This window comes from Neofelis nebulosa, chromosome 9, assembly GCF_028018385.1.
Source record: "Neofelis nebulosa isolate mNeoNeb1 chromosome 9, mNeoNeb1.pri, whole genome shotgun sequence".
NCBI lineage: Eukaryota > Metazoa > Chordata > Mammalia > Carnivora > Felidae > Neofelis > Neofelis nebulosa.
The window spans coordinates 52295737-52308848 of NC_080790.1; the positions used below are offsets into that span (position 1 = coordinate 52295737).

Sequence of the window (13112 nt, forward strand, 5' to 3'; positions counted from 1 at the left end):
CCAACTTGAAGCTAATCTCCTTCATTCTGCGCTAGGACTCCCATGCCACTCACCACACTTCCCACGTGAAAGTACACAGTTCTCAGGTCCAGTTTACGGGGTTTTGCCCCTTGTTTTCAAAAGCAATTTATCTCTTTGTCCCAAATGTCACTTCCACTGCCCAGTTCAGGCCTGCACAACTTCTGATCAGAGCTCTCACAGTCCCCCCACTCCCCCGCCCGGCTGAGGTCGGCCTGCTTTCCCCCACCGCCCAACTCCTCCCTCCCACCAGTACAGCTGCTCAGGAGAACCATCCACCTACTATGTGTCTGGGACCACAGGAACTGGAGGCAAGGACAGGTCTGTCTTCCGGTGCAGAAGATGGATGTGAACCATCTAGTGCAGCAGAGTTATCCTGCAGTGCAGGGCATGCCCCAGGGGCAGTCTGGGTCCCAGAGTCATGGAGCACATCTGGGAGACTGCATTTATGGAGTACTGGAAGAGGACTAGAGCTCTGCTAGAAAACAGTGGTGTTCTCAGTAGTAAACAGCCTGTGCAAAGGCTCAGAGGCTGGTTATCAAGGTCTTCTGTGCCCTGATCACACTTACTTATTGTGCTGGTCAAGCTCTTATGTCTGTATGTGACAAAAAGACCACCTCAGACTGACTTAGACAACAAAAGGAATGTGTTGACTTTTAACCCAAACTCAACAGATTGAGCCAGAGAAGCTCGACCCAGCAGCTTAATGGACATTACCAGAGTTTCGGTTTCTCTCTGTGTCTTTCTTCTAATATTACCTTCGTAAGGTGACCCTCCAGCACCTTCCAAATCTCCCTTTCTATGTAACAGTGACAGGCCTCCCGATGCCACCCTTCTCTATGCCAAAAACATACACACCTTCCCTTCCCTTCCCTTCCCTTCCCTTCCCTTCCCTTCCCTTCCCTTCCCTTCTTCCCTTCCCTTCCCTTCCCTTCCCTTCTTCCCTTCCCTTCCCTTCCCTTCCCTTTCTTGCTGGGGCTTTACTCACTCAGAATTACAAATCTTTCCTTGAAGCTCATTGGCTACGACTTGGTCAAATCTCCATCTCTGAACCAATCAGTGAGATCCAGAGAATATGATTCTCTCATCGGCTCAGGCCAAGTCATCGCTCCACCCACCCTTGACTGTATAGGTGAAGCATGGGCACAAAGAATCTGGTAGCCAGGAGTACCAAGATGGACACAGGGCTGGAGAAGGCACCTGTCCTATGCATGACTGTAGGCTGAGAGGGTCATCTGGGGTTTGCTTCAAACCAAGTAACAAGTCTTGAAAAGGGAGACTGGGAGAAAATGGTGGGCCCCCACTTCTCCCTACTTTCCTTTCTCCTGATTTATCTATTCCATATTAGTTAAGCTGGAAAGAGAGCGTTAGCTCTCAGCAGTGCAATTTTCATCCCTATATCATCCCTATATGGAACAATCATGTGTGTGGGGGTGGGTGGAGGAGAGAGGGAAAGTGGGAGAGGGGGAGAAAGAGAGGAGAGGGAAGCAGAGCTAAAGGGAGAGAGGACTGTAGGTATATAGTCTCCAAATCTTCATTGCTGGTGTCATCTTTCTTTGGAATACAGAGAAGTGTGGGGATTGAAAACCCTTACTTCCAAATACGAAACAGTCATAGCCAAGAAAAAAAGTACACAGAAAATGTGATGCTGACCTTGAACCCAATGAATGTGGCTCTCTCTGGGAGGCTGAGGCACCTTCTGTGGTTCCATGGCCAATGTGCACCTGGAAAGGAATGGGGCTGTGACTTCGGGGACCTGTTTTGCCCGGGGCAAGGCCAGCCCTTCTCCCCCAAGGAAGCTACAGCCCCAGCCTCTGGCATTTCCTGGGACAGCCCGAGGTGGGTGGGATAGTCTGCAAGGGTCTCAAGCCTTCAGTTCCACAAATCATCCTGTTTTAATGCAAATGGCAATTGCCAAGAGTACAGCATGTTTTCCTGTGTCAGCAGCTCAGTGACTAATGTCCCAAGATAAATGGCTTTGCTTTGCCTTGTTTAGAGTGATTCTGTAATCTTTCCCTCCCTTCTGCTGAGGGGACTCCCCAGATCCTTCCCAAGTGCACTCCAAGGCTGAGGAAGCCTGGATATCAGGGCCACCAGCTGTGCTGGGGTCATTCCATGTGCAGTGAGAGGCAGGAGTAGGTGAGAACCTGGGCTGAACAAGTCTGGAGCGGACTGGCCATCAGTCCTCAGCAAATGACTGGGGAAGAGCTGAGAACAAGCTCTACATTCCGGCCAGTGTGGAGCTCGGGTTGGAGGGAGGATCCAGAGCACCCAGGACTACGGGGGAGAAATTTGGGTCCTGGGATAGAGACAGAGAAGAATGGGCAAGTAGGACAAGGGAGAGGTCCAATGCCATCTTGTGCCATGTGGGTATTCCTAAACAGCCAGAGATGGGGAGCAGTTATTTTTATTTGTTTACTTTTTGACCAGTGAAGATTTAGGGTTTGGGGAATCTTGGTCCTAGCACCTACTGTCTGTGGCATCTTGGGTGGTATTGTTCTCATTTTACAGATGAGGAAATGGAGCCTTACAGTAGCTAAGCAATTTGCCCAAAGTTCCACATGTAGCTCATGACAGCCTTCAAACCTAAACCAGGACAGTCTAGCTTCAAAGTCAATAGTGTTGAATGAAGCAGCAATTGGGAGAATAGATCTCCCCAGGTACCTGGTGACTTCTGACCACCCACCTGAAACCCCAGCTCCTCACCCTTCCAGAAATGCATCCTTGCTTAACCATAGTGCAAATGTTGTGGTTTTTATTTCCACCCTTCCGCCTTCTGAACACATTTCCCAGTCCCCTTGTGGATGGTGGACCATGTGATGTGCATGACTTTCAGGCCAGAGCATTTCACTGTCAGTGTCAAGCCCTCCAGAGCTCTCCCTTTGTCACAGCAGCAGGCACTATTCTGAATTGCTGCTCCATCAGCCTGGGTCCCACATAAGGACATCACGGACAGGACCCCAACCAACTCACAGTGGACAATGGAACATGAGTGAGAAATTAGTCTTTACTGCTCCAAACCACTGGGATTTGAGGTGTGTTACTGCAATTAAACTTATCCCCTCCGGACTGATAGTCTCCCCTGTCTGGGAGGAGGGAGCAGATGAATTCTTGTGGATGTACACAGCCGTGTTCAGCAGAGAGGAAAGACAGGAAACCCATTTCCATCAGCCACACCATCCTGTTTCAGAGAGGCCAAGTGGGACAGAGAGAAATGAGCATTTGGGGGAAGCAAGGATTCCAAGAGCCCCGAGCCAGAGAGCTTTCAGACTGCAGGGTCACCTGGCCTCTCTGAGGTCAGGACGGCAGGGTCAGGGAAGTCTATTTCACACAACCCAGATCCAGATGGCTGGAGCCCGGAGCTGTCTAGGCCTCATGCAAGAGAAGGAGCTGAGGTGCCCCTGCACCAAGCATCACCAGGACCTCTCAAAGTAGTGGATGGGAACAGATTCAGTTGGGCATCTTTGAAGACAGGTCCAGGGCACTGGTGCCCAGTTACCTGAGTGCAGACTCCCTTCTCCAGGCAAACCTTATGGGCGGTTGACAGGGTCCTTCGTGGGTATGAGCCCTGGAACACAGACTGCTGCAGCAGGGACAGGGCTGCAACACAGGGGAAGCAGTCTCCTGGAAGTGGGTCTGAGCCCAGTGGAGAGTGTGGGCACTAACCCTTCCCTTGGGTTGTCTTCCCCTCCTTTGGCATAAGTTTGCCCATCTCCCATTTCTGAAAGACAGCTACAGGGGAAGCAGGTAGACTATAAATTAGCCCCTTTGGATCTGCTGGTTCTGAAGCTGCATTTGAATTGGGAGAGACCCTGGAAGCTGATGCTTACAGGGGACACCTGTAGAAGAGGGAGGGGACGGTGTAGACTTTCCCATAAGTGGCAGCTGCCTGATTGGTGTGATAGAGGGGTGCTTCAGGCCATAAGTGACCTCCAAATATCTTTCCACCACTTCCCTCTTTCCCTGTGGTCATGGCTAGCCTTTACTCACTCTTTACCTGACATCTCTTGCCTCCCAGTTCCTCAAAACTACCTCCCCGCCTCCCAAATATGCCTGAAAGATCTCATCAGCCTTCTTTCACAATGTGCTGAGTTCTTTCCAGAAGACCTTGGAAAGGCTCTGCTGCTTTCTGGAGAGGTGGTGAATAGTGGAGCCCCTCTCCCCCAGCCACGACTGGCAATCTGGAAACTGCCTTGGAAGCAAACACTGATAATACAACTGCCTCTTATTGTATCCTCAGCAGAAATGTGCACAGTCAACAGCCCAGCCTTTGAGATGAGACGAATCTGGGTTTCATTCCTAACTCTGCCATATGCCAGATGTGTGAACTCAAGCCAGGGCTTCAATTCTGTCAGCCTCAGTGTCTTCATCTGTGAAATGGTGATAACATTAGTCCCCACACTATGATAGCACTCATACAAGGGTACAACAGGCTGAAAGAAGACACAGCCCTTAGCACAGGGTCTGTCTGACATGAAGCATGTATATGTGCTTAATAAATGATATTTAGGATTAGTGTGCTCTCCTGGGTGGGCAAGAAGCAGAGAGGCTCTTACAAGTCTCAACAAGAAAGCAGTGAGTTTGCCCGACTCAAAAAGGCAGGAAGAGGGCTGGGGAACCATGCAAGGGGCCCAGGCAACAGTACCCTAGAAGCATGATCAGCAGCAGCAGCACCCAAATATTCAGCACCCTGATGCCAGAGCCCACAGACAGAGAGGAGGCTCCAGAGCCCGGAAGTTCCCCCAACCAGCAGGTCTAGAGCCAGCCCAGCACTACCTCAGGCAAATGTCTGAACCCATTTGTTCAGTGCCCAGAACAGTTCAGAAACCATCTCTGGGAAAAAGCTCCTCCTTAGCCTTACCCCTATCCACCTGTGTCACAGCGATTTTGTTTCTGCTATTGCATTGTTGTGTTGCCTTTTTTGACCTTCAAACTGCTTGTGGGTATTTCGGAAGAAGCCCATGTTGGGCTTGCTATCCAGGCCAGTGAGATTGGGAGCAGGGGCAGTAAGGATGGCCAGGTCCCATTCAAGAGCCCAGAGAGAACTGAAAAGGCACAGGAGAAACCAAAAAGATGTGGCTTTAGGGATGCTTGAAGAGGATACGGCACCTCCTTCCTCAATCTCCCCAGAGGGGAGTTTTACCCAAAAGTGTTCCAACATACATCAGTCATTCAGCTGCAGTCTAATTATGTATAAATAATTAATAAGGGACTCTCAGGTCAAGAGGCCAACCTCCCACCTCCATCTCAACATATAGAAATGTCAGATATGCTTGTTAATTTAATATATATGTATATAACCATGTTGTAGAGAATAAAGAAAGGAAGATATTCACAGGCATATAATGGAGAAGGGAAGCAAAATGAGAAGCAGAAACTGAAGGGCAGCTAAGAGTTGGAACAGAGATGAGTCACTGGTGATAGGGACACGATGCCAGGACAGGTTCCTGTGTGAAGCCAGGGAGCCATGAGCTTACAGCTGGCCCACCAGGCAAGTCTGGATTGACTCTGCCCACGTCAGGCAGGCGTCTGGACACACGCAGTTTATCTCAGGCCAGAAATAGACATGCAGCCCAAGAAAGAAACTAAGCCATGTCCCTGTGTAGATATAAAGTTCAGAACTATTCCATCTACATGGAAAAACATGTAGACAAAGTTGTTCATATGATACCTTGTCCACAACTCCAAACCCCATGGAGCTGGAGCTAAGGCAACCACAAAATCACCCTGTAGGGAAGGGCATTTGACAGAACACCGCCGTGAGAGATGAACTCTGAGAGTTCAACAAGATTATCCATCAATAGGATAGAAGTGGAATGTGTAACTGACAAGCATGGACAGAAAAAAATGAACAAAAAAAACTGATTCAACAGAAAGTAGGAATGGAGGGGAAGTAAAGAAGCAAAGTAAAGCATGGTAAATAGGAACAAAAATGATATTGCAGAAGTAATTTCAAATATATTGATACTCATGATAAATGAATTTGAATGGGTGAAACCTTTATTAAAAGACAAAATTTTGGGGCACCTGGGTGGCTCAGTTGGGTGAGCATCAGACTTCAGCTCGGGTCATGATCTTGTGGTTTGTGGGCTCGAGCCCCACATCAGGCTCTGTGCTGACAGCTTGGAGCCTGGAACCTGCTTCAGATTCTATGTCTCCATCTCTGCCCCTCCTTCCTCTCTCTCTCTCTCTCTCTCTCAAAAAATGAATAAACATTTATTAAATATTAAAATATTAAATATTAAAAGACAAAATTTTGTAATGCTTTTCCCTTTAATTCATATATATGCTACTTATGAGATAAATATCTAGAATTAAGACAGAGGGTTGGCAATAAAGATGTGCAACAGCACACACACACATACACACACATACACAAATGATAACCAAAAGGGGACTGGTGAAATATTAATTAGTAGAAGAAAACCTTGCATGGAAATGACAACCATTTCCTAGTCTTAAAAAGAAGTATCCATTAAAATGGTATAATAATAATGCCTTCCATACAACTAACAATATAAACTCAAAACATGTAATTGGCAGTATTGAAAGGAGAAGGTAACAAATCCATAGTCAGAATGCATCACTCTCAGAAATGAATAGATCATGCAGTCAAAAATTGCTCCCATTATAAAATATTTGAATATAAGTATTTGAACAATAAAATTATAGATTTGCTGTAATAGAGCCATACAGTACTTTGCATCCAATAAGTAGAAAACACATATCATTCAAGCATACATGGGTCATTTGAAATACTTGATCTGAACTGCATGTTAAAGCTGGTCTCATCTAATCGCAAACACTCAAAATGAAACAGACCACATGTTCTGCCACACAAAAACCCCAAATAAATCATCAAAAGAGGACACCCCCAAAGCCCATATATTTGGAAACAAACAAGCAAAACAATCCCACTGCCAAATAATGTATAAGTTAAAGAGGAAATCATTAAAACAAATTTTGAACATGTTAGAACTAAAACCAAGGAAGATTGAAAATAAGACTGAGGATTCACCTCAAGAAGCTGAGAATAGAATAATGGAGCAAATGAAGAAGAGGAAGAAGGAGAAGGAGAAGGAGAAGGAGGAGGAGAAGGAGGAGGAGAAGGAGGAGGAGGAGGAGGAGGAAGAGGAGGAGGAGGAGGGGGAGGAGGAGAAGGAGGAGAAGGAGAAGAAGGAGGAGGAGGAGAAGGAGGAGGGGGAGGGGGAGAAGGAGAAGGAAAAAAAAGGAATAATAAAGATGAAAGCCAAAAACAATAAAATAAAAATAAATAACAAAAATAGAAAGGAACAATGAAATAAAAAGTGGTTGTTTGGGAGAAAGAAAACCCTCTAATATGGCTGAGAAAAAACATAATATGTTATACTAATATTATTATATTATTATAATACAACCAAGCAAACATAACTATTGATATAGTAGTGTTATTTGGGGGGGAGGGGGGCTTCTGGTAGCTGCTTCTGTGTTAATCATGCCTTTCTATTTTTTATATTTCATGATACTTTGATAGCTGAGGCTCTGCTGTCCCAGAGACACTGCCCCTCCCAGGGGGAGCCAGGTCCTAGAGATAGGAAGACTCACCTATAAGCACCTTTCAGGAGCAAACCAACAATCCTGAGCCCATACTCAACCATGTCCTTTAACCACCCCAGGGCCAACCACAACAATTAGGCACAGCCTTTTTGCCCCAGATTCTGCTGAAACTATTCAAACTAACCACTCCAAAGCCTGCTTACTCTGCCCATTCCTTCTTATAGAAACCACAATGAAGTTTCTTGCCCATGCTTTCCTCTCACGCTCTCGGCCTCCTGACTGACCCTGGTGCTTCCCCACATGGCCCTGTGTGGTGTGGCATGCCCCTTCCTCTTGGGAACGTGAGTCACAAATTATCCTTTCAATGCTAGTCATGTCCTGATCTGTGCCCCTCCATACCAGAATAACAACAAAGCCTACATTTTAAAACAACTTCCCCATCGTTATTCCAGAAGGAGAAAGAGGAGAAGACGCATCAGGTGGGAAATGTGACAGATGAACATTATCTTTAATCTTATAGGTAGAAGGTCCCACGGATGACCAAACACTATTTATGAGAGAGGAACCACGCTTAAATATTGCCTGGTGAAGTTTTAGGATGTCGGAGATGAAATTTAAAATCTTTTAAGTATTTGAGGGGAAAAAGTTTATGTGTCAGGGTAAAGAGGATTGAATCGGAATCAATCTTCTCCTTTACAGCCCTAAATACACAAAGAAATATGATAATCATATAATAATATCTACAAAGCTCCAAGGGGTTTTGAAAAGACCACATTCAAGACAAGAAAGCTGCGATTCATTTGTGAGGTCAAGTAAAAGACAGTTTTCAAACATTTAAGCATTCAGAGGTATACTACACACCCAAACATGCGGAACAATTTGCTCCAAGTAATGTTCCAGCTAAGCAAGAAACAAATAGGAAAATTAGCAGAACTCAAGGTTATGAAAACTCAACATTAGCATTGTTGATGTCCAAATGAAATGTCCAAAACATCCAAACTAATGACTGAAAGAGAAGGTACATAAATGTCCAAAATATTTACTGCAAGAGAAAGTATACATACATGTAAGAAATAAATTCATAATACCAATCTTAATTTTGTGTATCAAGAAAAAGGGGAGGGAGAAGTAGGGAGGAAATTTTAAAAGCATGAAACCATCATATACAGGGAAAATAAATATATATTTTCTTTTGAGGTTGGTAAAGCAATAGTACATACATGGGGTGTGTGTGTGCATACACGTGTCTGAAGGAACCAGGAGGAGGCTAGAAATGAAAAGTGTAACTTTCAAGAAACTTGCAAAGCAAACCTGAGAAAATGGCAAAAGGAAAAAGGAAAACAAGGAAGCATAAAGAGGAGAAAGTATTATCATATGAGACATGTGATTAAAAACCTTGACTCCAGAGCCTCAGGACTAAAATAACACTGAGAACTCCATTCTGGGGGTGCCCCCCTCTCTCATGGCTGGGTCTACTTTCTCTTCTCCCATTTGCAGTAATCCACTCCCTCTGGTTTCCAGTCTACCTATAGGAAGATGGCCACGGAGCAGGCAGCAACCAAGTGTGTATCCCCTTAGACCCAAACAGCAACAAAGTTGAGTGAAAATCCTTATCCCATTCCCACTACCCAGGGAGGATTCTGATGGGCCCAGGGTGCATCAGATGCCTATCTCTGGAGCAAACAAGTGTGGCCAGGGACAGAGTCTTATAGAACTCCCCCAAAAGTGGACCACCTTCCAGGAAAAGGATGGACAATCTACTAGGTGCCCATTACCTAAGGAAAAGCAAAAAGAAAGCAATATTCATATCAGACAATGCAGAATTCACACCAAAAAAGCACCTCACTACCTTAAAGGGGGAAAAGGGTTATCCTATACTGGTAAATTGTAGAAACAAAGGAGAATGTAAGAACCATGAATCTGTGTGCACTGAATATTGCATTAAACGTACAAAGTCAAAAAGGTTAAAAATTAAGGAGTAACTGAACAAAACCACAGTGATAATGGAAGGATTAATATACCTTACCATTTCTGAGAGACGAAGTAAACAGAAATTTCATGAGAATACAGGAGAGTTCAAGCCTATTATTAAAATTTTGATTTAATAGATCTATATCAAAATGTGTTCTCTAGAAACAGAAAATATGTATTCATTTTAAATGGCCAAAGAATAGTTACAAATTCAATCATATGTTAGGCCACAAAGAAAATCTCATTAAAAATATCAAAAGTAGAAATAGTACTATGCACAAATTCAAACCACAATGCAACAAAAGTAGAAGTTAATAACAAAAGAGAAACAAAGAAACAAAATGAAGCCACTCTGGAGAGTAGGGAAACTTGTCTTAATAGCCAGAGAGTCAAAGAGAAAATCAAAACCACAATTAATGATTGTTTATGAAACAATGAGGAGCTGTAGCAAAGAGAAAACACAAAGCTCTAAAGAATAGAATAGCTCTTTATATAGTTTTGTTTTTCTCATTAAACAGAAGAAATCAAATGAAACAAGACTTCAAGTCAAAAGCTTACAAGTAAAAAGCAAAAAAGTGAAGCTATGAAAAGCTAAAGAAGAACTTGAAGATAATAAGAAGGTGATAATTTAAAAATAATAAAAACTATAGATCTGAGAAATTTAAGAGCTGGATCTTTGAAAAGACCGTAATTAAGATAACAATAGTGACTCTTGATGGGGCATTCAACTAATGGCCAAGTATTGTGCTAACCACTTTAACATTCACACATTCATTTCAGGATGGCCCCATGTGATAGGAAGTACAGATATCTCCATTTCAAAGTCCAAAAAACTGAGGTCTTGGGAGTTAAATGTTGTGTCCCAGATCTGTCCATGCCCAGAGCCAATGCTCTTAGTCATTGCACAATTCTTCTAGTGGGACAAATCAAGGAGAAGACAAGGAGACTAACAATGCAATGGAGAAGAAAGGCATACAACCACTACAGAAGAGAATTTAAAATTAGGGGAAAATACTACACACAACCTGATACTACGGTAACTGTTTTTTCTCTCCCCTCTTTTTTTTTTTTTTTATTGACAAGTTTATTTGACACAGTTGGGCTCATATGCCTCCTGCAGTTGGGTCTCCTTTCTTTTTCTCTTTCTATGTAGAAATAATTTCAAACTTAAAGGTTGCAAGAACAGTACAGAGAACCCTTTCCCATAAACCATTTCAGAATAATTTGCCCATGGGATGCTCCTGCCCCCCCCAATACTTGAGTGCATATTTCCTTAAAGTAAGGGCATGCTCCCACATCATCTCAATCTCATTGAAACCTGGACAATATGGATTCACTTCTACCATCCAATCTACAGACCCCATTCAAGTTTTACCAACGGTCTCCACAATCTCCATAAATACAGGTTCAACCCAGAATCACATGTTGCATTTAGTTGTTATTTCTCTTCAATCTGGAATGATATCTCAGTCTTTTCTTTACTCTTGTTAAAAAGGAAACAATATGCCCAATACGGAGTCATTTGCACACAGCCACACGGCCACCCCCCCACCCCCCCCACCCCCACCCCCGCCATGACACCAAACTGAGACTTACAGTGTCAACTTACTCTGGGGAATGTGACATGTTAACAGTCAATGTGAAATTGCCTGATCAGCACTAGTGAGGCCATCTGCAGGACAAAGACCATATCATCCCTCTACCCACCACCCCAATCCCACCTCCAAAAATAGATGTCCTGGCCTGGAACAGCCCTTCCTTCTCTTTTGCCAATAACTTCTTTGCCCTGCCCTCCTGATTATAAAATCCTTCCATTTTGTACATCTCCTCAGAGCATTTCTCTACTTGCTAGATGACATGCTACTCAATCCATGAATCACTTAATAAAGCCAATTAGCTCTTCAAATTTACTCATTGAATTCTTATTCTTTGACACTTCTTTTTTTTTTTTTAATTTTTTTTTTTCCAACGTTTTTAATTTATTTTTGGGACAGAGAGAGACAGAGCATGAACGGGGGAGGGGCAGAGAGAGAGGGAGACACAGAATCGGAAACAGGCTCCAGGCTCCGAGCCATCAGCCCAGAGCCTGACGCGGGGCTCGAACTCACAGACCGCGAGATCGTGACCTGGCTGAAGTCGGACGCTTAACCGACTGCGCCACCCAGGCGCCCCATCTTTGACACTTCTTAACCTTGATACATTTGAAGATGCAGGCCAGCTATTTTGCTGAATGGCCCTCAGCTTGGATTTGTTTGGTATTTCCTCATGTTACATATTTTGAACAAGAACATCATACGCTATGGGTCACATGATTTCAATTTGACCTTGATTACTGAATTAAGGGAGTGTCTTCTACTGTTAAGTGACTCTTTTTCCAAAGCCCTTTGTAATCAATAATTACTTTATGGGAAAGTTTTCTGAGACTATGTAAGTAGTTTCTCAACTACCCTTGTAATATCCACTGATGTTTCTTGGCTGAAATCACTTATTACTACTATGAAGGTTGCCAAATGGTGATTTTCAAATTCCATCATCCCTTCTATGTGAGTTGACATTCTACTTTTAAGGAAAGGTTTTTCTCTCCTCTCCACTCATATATTTACTTGTTTATTTCATCATTGTGGACTCCCAGATTCCTATTTCATTTAATTGTAAAAATCTGTTACTATTCTCTTGTAGTTTGTCAAATTATCCCAGATTTGGCCAGTAGTGCCCCTTCAATCTGATCTCTACGTCCTCTTGACCTGTACTCATTATTCTTTGAGCGCTTTTTTACTTTCTGGAACAACAGGATGTTCTAGGCTCATCTTGTACTCTTTCTTCCCCAGTCCTGGAATCCTCCACTTCTTTAAAAGTCCTCAGTGGAGAAAGGTGCTTTAAAAACACAGATTTGGACAGTAGGTGAGTTCACTGCTATTAAGGTTTCTCAGAGCACAGAGGTGAAAAATACCCATCCGTATCTATCTGTCAATCATCTATCTATCAATCTATCTATCTATCTATCTACTTACCTATCATCATCCGTTTGTGGTAGGCAGCCCCAGGATTGCCCCTAAATAATCCTCACCTCCTGGTATTCAAATTCTTAGTAATCCTCTTCTCTCTAAAGTGAGGTGGACAGTGACTCACTTCTAACAGAATATGACAAAAGTTCCAGTTCCAGTTTAGGTTTATGTCACATTCCAGCTCAGGTTACAAGAAGACTGTGACTTCTCTCTGTCTTACCCACTTGGAAGGAAGTCAGCTGCCAGGCTGTGAGCTGCCCGAGGGAGAGGTCCACATAGCAAGGGACTGAGGGCACTTCCAGCCAACAGCCAGCGAGGAAGTGCCCCTGCCAACAACCACATGAGTGAGACTGGAAGCGGGTCCTTCTCTAATAGAGCCTTCAGGCGAGACTACAACCCTAGCTGACAGTTTGATGGCAGTCTTGTGAGTCCTTGAGTCAGAGGCACTCAGCTGAGTTACTCCTAGATTCCTGATGCACAGAAATTATGAGATAATCAATATCTCTTATTTTTTAAGGCACTAAGTTTGGGGTTACTTTATTACACAGCAATAGAAAACTAAGTACACACACACACACATAC

The 13112-nt window shown here is 43.8% G+C and overlaps 1 long non-coding RNA gene across 1 annotated transcript in view; it reads right to left on the reverse strand.

Annotated features, from left to right (window-relative positions):
• Positions 1-13112, reverse strand: part of LOC131484926 (uncharacterized) — a 163212-nt gene that overhangs the window by 108183 nt on the left and 41917 nt on the right. Inside the window, exon 2 of the long non-coding RNA XR_009248505.1 lies at positions 1672-1742. This is a non-coding gene — a long non-coding RNA (uncharacterized LOC131484926). The remainder of the gene's footprint in view (positions 1-1671; positions 1743-13112) is intronic.